Raw genomic sequence first — 13,382 nt, forward strand, 5'->3', positions numbered from 1 at the left:
GGATTTAGTGGTCATCCCTTTCAAAATAATATTGCTAGCCCCATATCACAAAACACAGTTAATAAGCAAGTCAAAGAAATCATGGCGACAACTTAATCTTAACACTAGGTGACCAATTTCGACCACACTGAAGGGAGTAACCGCTACACAACACTCAAGATCACATGTTTTGAGAGCGTTAGAGAATGTATCATAGACACCTTAGGCAAAAAGGTTGACTACATATATATTACTACAATGCAATACTATTAAAAAGCTAAGGATTTCTATCTTCAGAATAAGACAATACCACAAAAGAATAACTTCATGTTCTCTATACACATACAAAACGCATAACTTTACCTTAATCCACACTTATTCTCTATCATGATCTGTCAAACAGCTAAATCATATGAACTACCTAAATCTTTTATGCAAAAGGTATTCTACCTACTAACTCTCTTTACAAGAGATCCTAAATGCAACACAAAGCATTTTATGTCTTCAATGCATAATTAATCATACATTCCTTGATGAAAACTACATTATTAATTAATAAACATTAGATACTTCTATTTAATGTCAAATGTATCATTTAGTAGCATCTATATGAATTCTTATATCTAGATAGAGAGAAGAGAGAGAATTTGATAGTCAAAAAATCCATACATATGCACGTAAACCAACTAAATCACACAAAGATGATTAAATTTTCCTATACATATCACCTTCATGGAGCCACACTTCATCACACTTCCTATTTAGAAGCATGCAAATTGACCTATCATGACTTTTCATAAAATTAGAGATGGATCTAGAGGTCCTAATTTTTCCAAGGTGAGATCTATACATACAAACTTTTCTTACATACAACACCTTGCATAAACACTCACTACTCCTAATTGTTACACATACATCCTTAACTATCATTTTTCATTGAATATCAAATTACATGAAGAAGAGGGAAGAGAGAACTACTAGTTAACTAATATATGATAATCGATACACATCCAACATGTCCTTCTCTTACACATCCTATTAATGCAAGGTCAATTAAATTCGTTGAATGCAGGCATGTTATCGTGCTATTGATGACAAAAATATTTATTAAGTTAATCATCCAAGGTACACATAATGGAATCCATATAGAAAATACTTACAATCCCCTCCTAAACCTATCCCCAGAACATTTACACATCCATATCCTCTCCCAACATTCACGTACACACTAGAATCTTCCAGGCACACATAAGAGTTTTCATGAATTCACAAGCATTCACTCACATCAAGAAGACATGCACAAGCCCTAAGTACACAAGAAAGAGACAGTTTTAATTTCTAGGAAGAAGGAGGAAGAGAGATATATCCACTTCATTCAAGATTTTGGCACTGAGTCAGATTCCATATTTATTGAACAAGCAGATTGCCACAATTTTCAAGATTAAAGCAATACATTATCCCACATAATAAGCTAGTTTACAAAATATCACGTCAGAAAGGGAGACATATAAAATTCCCTCTAAAACAAGAGTAATTGAGGATCTTAAAAGAAATCAAAAGCACATGCACTCACATAACAAGAACTAACATGAAGAAGGTAAGAGAAAGAAGTGAATACACACGTTGTACTCAAATAGGACCCTCAAAAGGAAAGGGCAAGAGACACAGAGCACAATACACCCAAGAATTACAAGGTCCTATACATCAATCCCAAGGATACTTAGAGGGACAAGCATACGACAAAAAGACCAACCAGACTAAGGGCACAACCTTATCCAAAGATCCCAATGTTTGAACATGGGCTTTGATACCAAGTGTAATGCCCCGCTATGAGGCCCAGAGGACTTAAACAAAATAAACAACAATAAAATGCGAATAATGTTTTTTTTAAAATTCTATTAAACAAAGATCAAACAAAATTTACCAATCAAAGCCATAGATTGAATCTTTCTAGATATCGTATTTAAACCCGAAAAATCTAATCCCCAAATTATTTCTAGCAACCGACAATTGCTTTAAAATTTTCTCATCACCATAAATCAACAAGTAGATTTTAATTCAGATTGAAAGGAAATTTAACCTGCAAGAAAAGAATCAAATTCCCAACCTTTTTGTGCTATACGGTAAATAGAGGCAAAAGCAATAATCACAACGCACCAAACTAAAGAGCTTCAATCTAGGAATTTCAGCCCAAAAACCTCCAATACCCAATCCTCTTTTCTCATTTTCAATTTCTTCTTTCCCAACTAGAGGTTTCCCAATATTCATTTCGAACCCATCTCCAAAAATTCATGCACACCTAGAAGCCTTCATGACAGGAGCTCCATATTTCCCCAAAAAGCCCAAATAAAATATTTCCCAAGTGTAACTCCCAAATGCATGCGAGAATACCTAAATTAATAAAGTTCATTAATTACACTTTTGTAACTCCCCTAATTATACAAATTTTAATTTTTTAAACAACTAATTAACATTTATATTTTTAATCATTTATTCGATGAACACAAAGTAAATTCCAAATTGAATATTTAATTACCCTATTTAATTAATCCTTTACAACTAGGATAAAATAAATTTAATTGCTTTACCACTAACATTAGTTTAATTTAATTTTGCACAATTGCAATTTTATTAATTAATTAATCATAAATATTCAAATACCATTAATATATATAATATTAATCTTTATCACAAAATAATAGATAATAGTTAAAATAAACACATGAGCTACAAATTGAGACAAACCAAAACACGAAGACCAACACAAAAGACTAACAGGACAAACAACCAACATGACTGGCAACAAAACATTGGGATACCTGACAAGCATCACGTTCCCGCAGGAACAATGGTTGCGTCAGGGTCTGACTGATAACTTTGATAGTCCACTTTACCATTGGGTAATAGAGCACACTCAGACTCGAAGATTCAGGTGGAGTCGATGCTCGGTACCTGCAATTGCATAAGCACACCGTCGAACATAAACATATAAATCATATAATCGCATACCGAGAAAATGGAATGGAAGTGACGTAGCTTGCCCATAAAGAGAAGTGCGATGCTTTTCCCTTTCACCCAAGCACAATAGAGATAAAACATAGTGTATATCAAAACAATTAAACAGTGATAAATATAATGAATAAATCTTAACATCACATATAATTCATCTCATTAAACATCTGACTAACTGAGTATAAATGTTATCATATAATCACATCATAGACATCAACATGAAAATCATCATTGATCCTTAAAGCATATATCTAATGCAATGGTCATCCAAAGTCACACACACACACACACGTGTATATATATACACACACATACACAAATATATATACATATACATATATAGATACATATATAGACATTTATTTATGTATGTATGTACATGTATATATATCATGTACACACACATAATGTAATGTATTTGTACATGTATGTATATGTATACATGTACACACACACATATGTATATATATGCATGTACATATGTATATATATATGTATGTACATACATACACATGTATACATATATACATACACATATACATATAAATGTATGTGTATATATATATATACATACATATGTATATACATACATATGTATATACATATATATATATATATATATATGTATATATGTATATGTATGTATGTATGTATATCTATATATACATACATATACATATGTTAGAGTATTCGGATATTTACTTGATTAATTAAACAATATTTGTTTAATTATTTAAGTTCCCTTTATCTCTTTTACACTTAAGCTAACTTTAGGTGCTATTAATTATTATGTGCAAACCTAGGTTTTCCCTTTTAGGGTTTCTTGACCTATTAAAGGTTAAGTTCTTTCTTTTCATTGTATAAGAAGGATTATTATTGACAATACATTTTGGAGATTATTGAGCTCTCTCTTTTGGAGCATATTTTTCCTGTGTTTTTGTTCCTTCTGTGATTTGCTTCCTTGCTTCTCCTTGTAACAAGTTTTTCAGCTTGCAGAGATCATTTGGGCTCCTGTGGTGTTGTATTTTCTCATCTCCTTTATGGTATCAGAGCTTCAGATCTACAGCTACCTGTTCTTGTTTTGAAAATTTTTGTATTGGAAGCAGATCTGGGGTTTCAGAAAGTTTTTTTATGCACCTAGGTATAGGCTTTTTTTTTTTTTAGCACTTTGGGCCTAAACGAACCTCACCATCGTGCTCAGAAGGCTCGAAAACCCATATGGTCATATAAAATTTGACCTATTTTGGTTCCTGAGCCTCTGGGAGTATTTTTTTCTCAGATCCAGGCCACACGACCTTGGCACACAGTTCAAGAAAAAAAAACTCAAAAAAATTATTTTTTTGCCTTTTTATGGCATGCAGGCCGAAATTTGATTTTTTGTAAAAAAAAGTGGAAAAAAAAAAGGCGATTGTTATTTTTTGGGGTTTGTTTTGCATTGTGCAGGGTACTGGGCTGACAGTCTGGCCACCGTACGGCGATCGGACCTGTCAGTCCGATCACCTATCAGCCCCGATGGCCTCTTCAGCCCCCGCCGGCCCTGCGGTCCCCGCCGCTCAGCCCACCGCCCGTGCTCAGCTCCCCGCCGCCTGCAAGTCCCTGGCCTCGCCGTTGCTCCAATCACCTGTCAGCCTCGACGACCTTTGTGGTCCTCGCCGACAGCTCCCTCCGGCCCCGACGGCCTCTGCAGCCTCGCCGACATCTCTCTCCGGCCCCCGCCACTCAGCCCGCCGCCTGTTGGTCCCCGACCCCGCCGTTGCTCTGGCCACCGCTCTGGCCTCCGCCTGCCTGCGGCCTCACCTGTACCCCGGCCTAGTTGCTCTGCCCGCCACCGCCGCTGTTTCCTAGCGTCGCTGCCGCTATAGCCCCTGACCCCCGCCGCCGCCCGACCCAGCACCACCACCCGCTGCACCTGCTGGCCCTGCCGCCGCCGGAACCTCCGCCCGGCCCACCGGTTGCCCTAGCTTTGCCACCTGGCCACCGGGAAACCGCCAGCCACTAGAGGTCCACCCGGCCGCCACCGGAGTGCCACAAGCCCGCCACGAGTGCACTGCTCACTGGCCACCTCCGCCCGCCAGAGCCACCAGACTCCCTTTTTTGCCTCTTTCAGGGGGGGTTTGGTTGTTTGGCCTTATCTTGGGCATACGGAGTCATTTTTTCGAAAAAGAATAGGTGTCAGAAAGTTGGTTCCGAGCCGGACCTCGTCATGTTGGTAATTTTTTCCAATTTTTCTATTTGACTATGTTTTTTTCCAGTCAAAGTGAGGTCTAGTTTTTGCACTCCGGGAGCCATAAAATGAGCATCCGACCTCCATTTTTTGAAAAGTTTATATTTTTGGAAAGCATGTGCTGTGTACTTTCCAACCATATGAGTTTTATTTACAGATTCTATTCCATACATATTTTATTCAGTTTTTTGCTTTTCAGCACTCTGGTGGATATCTTGGTTGTTTCAGGTCATGCGATCTCTTCTTTGGGTAGGATGTCTCTATTTTCATTCTCATTTCTATTTCCAGTCTTCTTATCATTGTAGCTTGTATTTATGCAAACACACTAAGATAAAGTGCCATCATGCATTGTTTACTTGGGATCTTGCACATCTTGTGCCTTGTTGTACATGCACTATTGATAAAGTGCCAAGAGGGGGTTGATGTTTGGCTGTTGTTTGCCATCTTCCTTTGTCCAGTGAGTGTTCCTTCCATGAAATTCACCTCATGATGTGTGTCAAGTGAGTGTTCCTTCCACGACACCATGTAGTTTTCTTAGCACCTTTGATGTTCCTGGTTCTTCATCATACAGTTCTTGTTGGCTGTTCTTTTCAGTGTACCTGTCCCTCTCCCTCTTCAGCATTATGGGGAGGTTTGTCCTGTTGGTTCTAATGCTTCCGTGGTTCGATTGATCAGCTCTTTAGGCTTTGGTTTTTCATGCCATCTGTATCTTCGATTTCAGTTGTTTGCCTTGTTTGCCTTCTGATTCGAGTAGTATCATTTGAGGGCACTCATACAGATTACAGTCTTCTCTACCTGGTCATGTTCTATTTTAGTGGAGGTTCTTCAGATCAACAGTTATTCTTCGACAGAGTTTGCAGGTTCTTCATGCTTCAGTGGTGTTCTTTTCCATCTCTTTTTGGAGTAGAGTTTTGTTCCCATGTGGTTTTCTCTATTTCTCCACTTCATAGAGATTTCTTTGTATTTGGGTACCTGATCAGGCCTTGTTGCTGGGACCCATCTTTCATGCTTTCAGTAGCTGTTCTAGGTTTTAGCTTCTCCCTAAGTCTAGCTTAAGGGGGGGTGTTAGAGTATTCGGGTATTTACTTGATTAATTAAACAATATTTGTTTAATTATTTAAGTTCCCTTTATCTCTTTTACACTTAAGCTAACCTTAGGTGCATAATAATTAATTCTTTTATTAATTGTTATGTGCAAACCTAGGTTTTCCCTTTTAGGGTTTCTTGACCTATTAAAGGTTAAGTTCTTTCTTTTCATTGTATGAAGAAGGATTATTATTGACAATACATTTTTGAGATTATTGAGCTCTTTCTTTTGGAGCATATTTTTCCTGTGTTTTTGTTCCTTCTGTGATTTGCTTCCTTGCTTCTTCTTGTAACAAGTTTTTCAGCTTGCAGAGATCATTTGGGCTCCTGTGGTGTTGTATTTTCTCAACTCCTTCAACACACACACACACACACACACACACACACACACACACACACAATATGTGTGTGTGTGTGTGTGTGTGTGTGTGTGTGTGTGTGTGTGTGTGTGCACATACATACATATGTATGTGTGTGTATCTATATATATATGTATGTGTATATGTATATGTATGTGTGTGTGTGTGTGTATAGATGTATATGTATAAATATATATATGTGTGTATGTATGTATATACACATACATACATATATATATACATATGTATGTATGTGTATATATACATATATATATATATATTTATACATATATATATATATATATATGTACATGTACATGTACATGTATATACATATGTACATGTATATGTATACATATATAGATGTATATCCACATACATACATGTATATATATACACATACATACATATGTATGTATGTGTATATACATATATATGTATATGTATATATATTTGTATATGCATATATATACATACACACATACATATATACATATATCTATATATATGTATATATATACACACATATATAGTATATATAGATATATACGTATATGTATATATATTTATATATGTATGCATAATACATTTATATATATACATGTGTATATGTAGATACATATGTATGTGTATATATATGTATGTGTATATATATATATATATATGTATATACTGGTAAGTTTAGGTAGTGAGGTAGGTTAGCTGGTAAGTTTAGTCGTGTCCTGTGTTTCTATTGTTAGGTAAGCCAACCACCGTCTTGTCTTAGGTAGTTTAGATGGGAAACCAACCTCTGTGAGGAGCAAAGTGATTAATTAAGTGGGAGGGACTCTAGTCGTTGGGGGGAGGGCCCCGTCTTATATGGTATATAATTAATAGGCGAATCAGAAATAAGAAATTGGAATCATGCTTATGGCCAAATCCTCCTACCCAGGGGGGAGGAAGGCAAGCTCGAGGGTGGTGTATTAGCTTACTTGATACCACAATAGGGTTGAAGGAAAGAACTTTGGAGAACAAGAGGTTAATGAAGTATGGTTTTTAGCTAGACTGGAGGAGAAAGAATTCTAGTTTGTTTCTATCAAAGGTAGAGGCAAATATAGACACACACACACACATACACATGTGTGTGTTTGTGTGTGTGTGTGTGTTTGTGTGTGTGTGTGTGTATGTATGTATATATGTATGCATATAGATGTATGTATATATGCATACATATATATGTATACATGTATACACGTATATATTGGTGTAGGAGAACCTAGGACTTAGGCTCATAGTCCTTCTACAATTTTGGCTTGTACTGACCTTAGCCAAGTCAAGTTTCTAATAAGGACTCTAGGAGGGTCCAAGGTGTGTGTGTAAAGTTTGTTTTGAGTCAAGTGTAGGCCTAGTTGAGTTAGTTTTCTTTCTACGTTTGCATCTTTGTGAGTAGGTGGTAGTTTGAGTAGGTAAATGGCCTTCTTGATGGTCAAAAGAGGCATAACTTGGTGTGAGCATTAGAGAGGTTTAGAATAGTCTTAGGAATGTTTAAAAAGTCATGATTAATGACTTGTAATAGGTTGCTTAAGTTGAAAAGATAAAATGTGGAAAGTTGTAAAAGTTGTAATGACAACTTTGGTCCTAAAAGAGCTTAGCAGTGGAGTTAGGGTTAGCACTTTGACCTAGGATCCCTCCAAACATGGGGAAGACTATTTAAACCTCCTCTTGCATGGTTACCAAGGTTGGAAGTTTGATTTTGTATGAATGACAAACTGAAACTACTCATTCTCGGACTGTTATCACTGTTTTTGTCTTATTTTGCATTAAATGTGAACACAAATGGATTGAATCCATTGATCTAGTTTTGGATTGTATTTCTTTGGTGTGTTCCATTACTATTTGGTTCATTTCATGCTTTGTGGATAGAGTGTGTTAGTACTTTCATTGTTTTGTTTCCAAACAGCTAGTTTTGGCTTGTAAACAACAAATTTATGTAAAATGGTTGCCCCATAAAATCCCTCCGTGCTACCATCACGACCTATTGGGAAATGTAAGGCAACCCTATGTATAGTGTAAATATGTAGGAAGGAGTTCTGGAAGTGAAGTTCATCATAGTTTCCACCTTGTTCTAGGCGAGTCCGGGAGCAACCCGGCTAGAGAAAACAAGGTGTAAATTGAATGCATACTGTAGGGGTGAATACCAAACCTTAACCAAATAATTTGGGATGGTTAATGAGGTCCATGAAAAGTTACGGTTGCAAGGAGAAGCCTTGAAAAGTCTTTTAGAGTCCCATTTCACAAAGTTGGACAATCACTTCCGTTCAAAGGCCTAGAAACCCTAGCAAACCCTCATTTTTGGGTTAGGGAACTGTACGACAAGATGGAAGACTAAAACCAACAAAATATTTTAGGGATGGGTGAGTGATTGAAGAAAAATAAACCTTGTTGTAGGGTCTTTTGGACCGATTCCCTCAAAACCCTTGAAAACTAGATTTAGGAGGCCTAATTGGGGTCATCCTTGTAGCCCTATTTCTTGGCAAATTTATGAAATTGGTAAGGAAGATAGTGAATGCAAAACCACAAATGGACCAAATTGAATTAATTCCATGGTAAATTACCCCTCCACACCTCTGCAATGATTCACAACAGTATGGGGGTGAAAAGTGAGAAATTGACAAGTTGTTGTCAAGATAACAAGATTGAGCATATGGGAAACACATTGAAATGGTAGGGTTCTTAGTCAAACACTTGTTGCAAACACCTTGAGATTGGTAAGAAGAAAGTCATAGCAGAGATTGGGGAGGACTTGGAGGTCTTGGAGCATAGCTAGACCTGGTGAGGTTGGTGGAATTGAGCAACATCAACTAGGTGAAGTGTGAGCAAGCTAGGTCAACCCTATCAAATTGGTATCAGAGCCTATAAGTTTTGGGATAGGAGAGTAGATGTCCTCAGTGGAATCTGTAGGAGACAACACCATGGTGACCAATGTAGAGTTGGCAAAGAAAGTTGATGATCAGGAGGAAGAGAATAGGCTCCAGAAGGAAAAATTGGTAGAATTGGAAAGTAAGCTTGGGGAGATTGAAGCCAAGGCAGATGAAGTGTTGGTAAAGGTTGAAGGAGAAGAAGGGAAGGCTAAAGAGGTGTCAGAAGTAGACAAAGTACCTGAAACTGATCCTGTCTTAGAACAAGAACCTTTCCTAAAGGCATTGAAAGCCTTAAGTGGTAAATCACTAGAAGGATTGCCATTGTTTACTGGTAAGATGGAAGCAGAAGTGGTTCTAGAATGGATAGAGGGCATGGAGAACCATTTTGAGTGTGAAGGCATAATTGAAGCTCAAAGAGTTAAAGTGGCCAAGTCTAGGCTGAGAGGAGCAGCTCTCACATGGTGGAAATTTGTGCAGGATGAGAGAAAGAAAGTGGGTAAAACACCCATCTCTTCTTGGAAAGGGATGTTAGTCAAAACCAAAGAAGTCTATCTCCCTGATGACTATGAAGTGCAGATTCATAGAAAAAGACAAAACCTAAGACAAAAAGACCTTGATGTAAGTGGTTATATGGAGGAGTTTCACAAATTTAGTTTTAGATCTCATGCGGTGGAAGAAGAAAGCCTTAAGGTAGCTAGGTACCTAAATGGACTAAGATGGAATATCCAAGAGGAAATCAGTCTAATGAGCCCAAAGACAGTTCATCAAAGCTATCAACTTGCCCTTAAAGTGGAGGAAAAATTGAAAAGAAAACATGATTCAAGTAGTAATAGGGGCAGAGGTAGAGGAAAATAAAATAGAGGCCATAGGGGAGGCTTTGGAGGAAGAAACTCAGAGCAAAGAACACAAGGTGAGTCTAAACTCATTGAGCAGCAAGAAAGTGGCACTGGTAAAGGAGGATTCAACAGAGGAAGAGGGTCAAACAGTGGTTTTAGAGGAAGGTCTGGTGGACAAGGTAGAGGTTCCTCATATTTTGCCTCAATGAAGTGCTACCATTGCAATCAGCTTAGTCATCCAACATATAGGTGTCCAGAGAAGGGATCATCATCACAGAGTAGTGAAAGGAGAGTGAACTATCTTCAAGAAGAGAATTCAAGCAGAAAGACTTCAGAGGTTGCCTTAGAATCAGAGGTAGGTGACAACTTGATGATAAGAAGAACTTTGATAAAATAACCTATCAAAGAAGAGCCTAGCCAAAGGTGGTTATTATTTTGGATCAAATGCAAGATTATGGACAAAGTTTGCAAAGTGATCATTGATTAAGGGTCAACAAACAACATTGTGTCAGAAGAGGTAGTGAGTAAGCTTAAATTACAAAGGATACCTCGCAACAACCCATATAGGGTCACTTGGTTGAACAAAGGCCAACATGTCCTAGTCAATGAGCAGGCATGGGTGGATTTCACCATTGGGAGGTATAAGGACAAAGTGTTGTGTGATGTCCTACCCATGGATGCATGCCATCTTCTATTAGGAAGACCATGGAAATTTGATAGACAGGCTATTCATGATGGAGCCAAGAATGCATACTCATTCAAGAAAGATGGAGTCACATTCAAGATTAAATCTATCCTTGAGGAAGGTGAAAAAAGAGCAACAAGTCCTAATGTCCTTTTGGTAAGTGAAAAATAGTTCTTGAAGACACGTGAGGAAGGTGAAGGTATAGGGTTTGCATTAGTAATGAAACCTAAAGAGGAAGACAAGAAAGAGTAGCCAGATTTGCCAATAGAGGTTCAAGACCTATTGAAACAGTTCAAAGGGATAGCGAGTGATGGACAACCAGCCACCTTGCCTCCTAAAAGAGCCATAAGCCTTCAAATAGACTTTATACTTGGAGCATCCTTACCTAACAAGGTGGATTACAAGATGAATCCCCAACAAAATGTTGAGATTGCTAAACAAATCCAAGAGCTTTAGAACAAGGCCTAATTAGGAAAAGCATTAGCCCTTTGTGTTGTACCTACCATTTTAGCCCCAAAGAAAGGTGGTACTTGGAGATTGTGCACTGACTCTGGGGCTATAAATAGGATCACTATTAGATATAGGTTTCCAATTCCTAGAATAGAAGACCTAATGGATTGTTTAGGGGAAGCCAAATACTTTACCAAGATTGACCTTAAAAGTGGATCCCACCAAATTAGGATTAAGGAGGGTGATGAATGGAAAACAACATTCAAGACAACAGAGGGTCTTTAGGAATGGCTTGTAATGCCATTTGGCTTATCTAATGCTCCAAGCACCTTCATGAGGCTCATTAATGAGGTGATGAAGGACTTCATAGGTAAATTTGTGGTGGTATATTTAGATGATATTCTCATTTTCAGTAAGGATAGGGCAGATCATGTTAATCATTTGCAAATTGTGCTACAAAGATTGTATGAAGAGAAGCTAACCATGAACTTGGACAAGTGTGAATTTGTTAAGTAGGAGTTGGTTTACCTTGGGTTTGTATTTTTCCAAGGAAATCTCAAGATGAATCCTAGCAAGGTTGAAGCCATAGTAAATTGGCCTACTCCTAAGTCAGCAACAGAGGTGAGAAGCTTCCATGGATTAGCTCAGTATTACAGGAAGTTCATTAGGCAATTCAGTGCTATATGTGCACCAATGTTGGACACTATTAGAGGTGGAATGAAGGCAAAGTTTCAGTGGAATGAACAAGCAAATAAGGGTTTTGAAACCTTGAAAGAAAGGATAGCCACTCAACTGGTGTTAGTATTTCCTAGTTTGGAGAAACCCTTCACAATGGAATGTGATGCAAGCAATGTTGCAGTAGGTGCTGTCCTAAGTCAAGAAGAAAGACTAGTAGCTTTCCTTAGCGAGAAGCTAAGTGATGCAAAGAGGAAATACTCCTCATATGACCTGGAGTTATATGCTTTAGTGCAGGCTTTAAGGAAGTGGAGACACTATCTCCTTCCTAAGGAATTTGTAGTCTACATAAACAATCAAGCTCTAAGATTTCTAAACTCAAAAGACAAACTCAGTCACAAACACATGAAGTGGGTAGAGTATATAAAAGCCTACACATTCACAATCCGACACAAAAAGGTCAATTAAACCGAGTTGCTGATGCATTGAGTAGGAGAGTATTAATAGTCCAAGAAATTCAGCTAAGAAGCATAGGTGTTGACAGTTTTAGAGACCTATACCCGGATGATGAATACTTATCAAATGCCTACAAGGTATGAAAAGAGTATCAAAATCATTTTCATAGTGAGTATTCAGATTTTACCTTGCAAGATGGGTTATTGTTTAGAGGAGGACATCTTTGTGTGCCTAGAGGGTCAATAAGAGAAAATCTCATACAAGAGAAGCACAATGACAGTCTTAGTGGTCATTTAGGAGTCAACAAGACTCAAGAGTTAGTTCAAAGGTATTACTATTGGCCTAGGATGAATCAAGATGTTAGGAAGTATGTGGAAACTTGTATTGTTTGTCAAAAGGCCAAGGGCACTTCTTCAAATGCTGGTTTATACCAACCTCTTCCCATACCAAATAGACCTTGGGAGTGCATTAGTATGGGTTTTGTAGTAGGTTTACCAAGGACAAAGTAGGGATTTGACAACATTTATGTCATAGTGGATAGATTTAGTAAGATGGCCCACTTTGTACCTTGCAATACTACTCATGATGCATATCATATAGCTCATTTGTTCTTCAAGGAAGTGATAAGGATACATGGTTTACCCATGAGCATTGTTTCAGATAGGGACTCAAAGTTCATGAGTCATTTTTGGAAGACACTTTGGCAAAAGCTTGGCACCA

This window comes from Cryptomeria japonica, chromosome 2 (genome assembly GCF_030272615.1).
Source record: "Cryptomeria japonica chromosome 2, Sugi_1.0, whole genome shotgun sequence".
Classification (NCBI taxonomy): domain Eukaryota; kingdom Viridiplantae; phylum Streptophyta; class Pinopsida; order Cupressales; family Cupressaceae; genus Cryptomeria; species Cryptomeria japonica.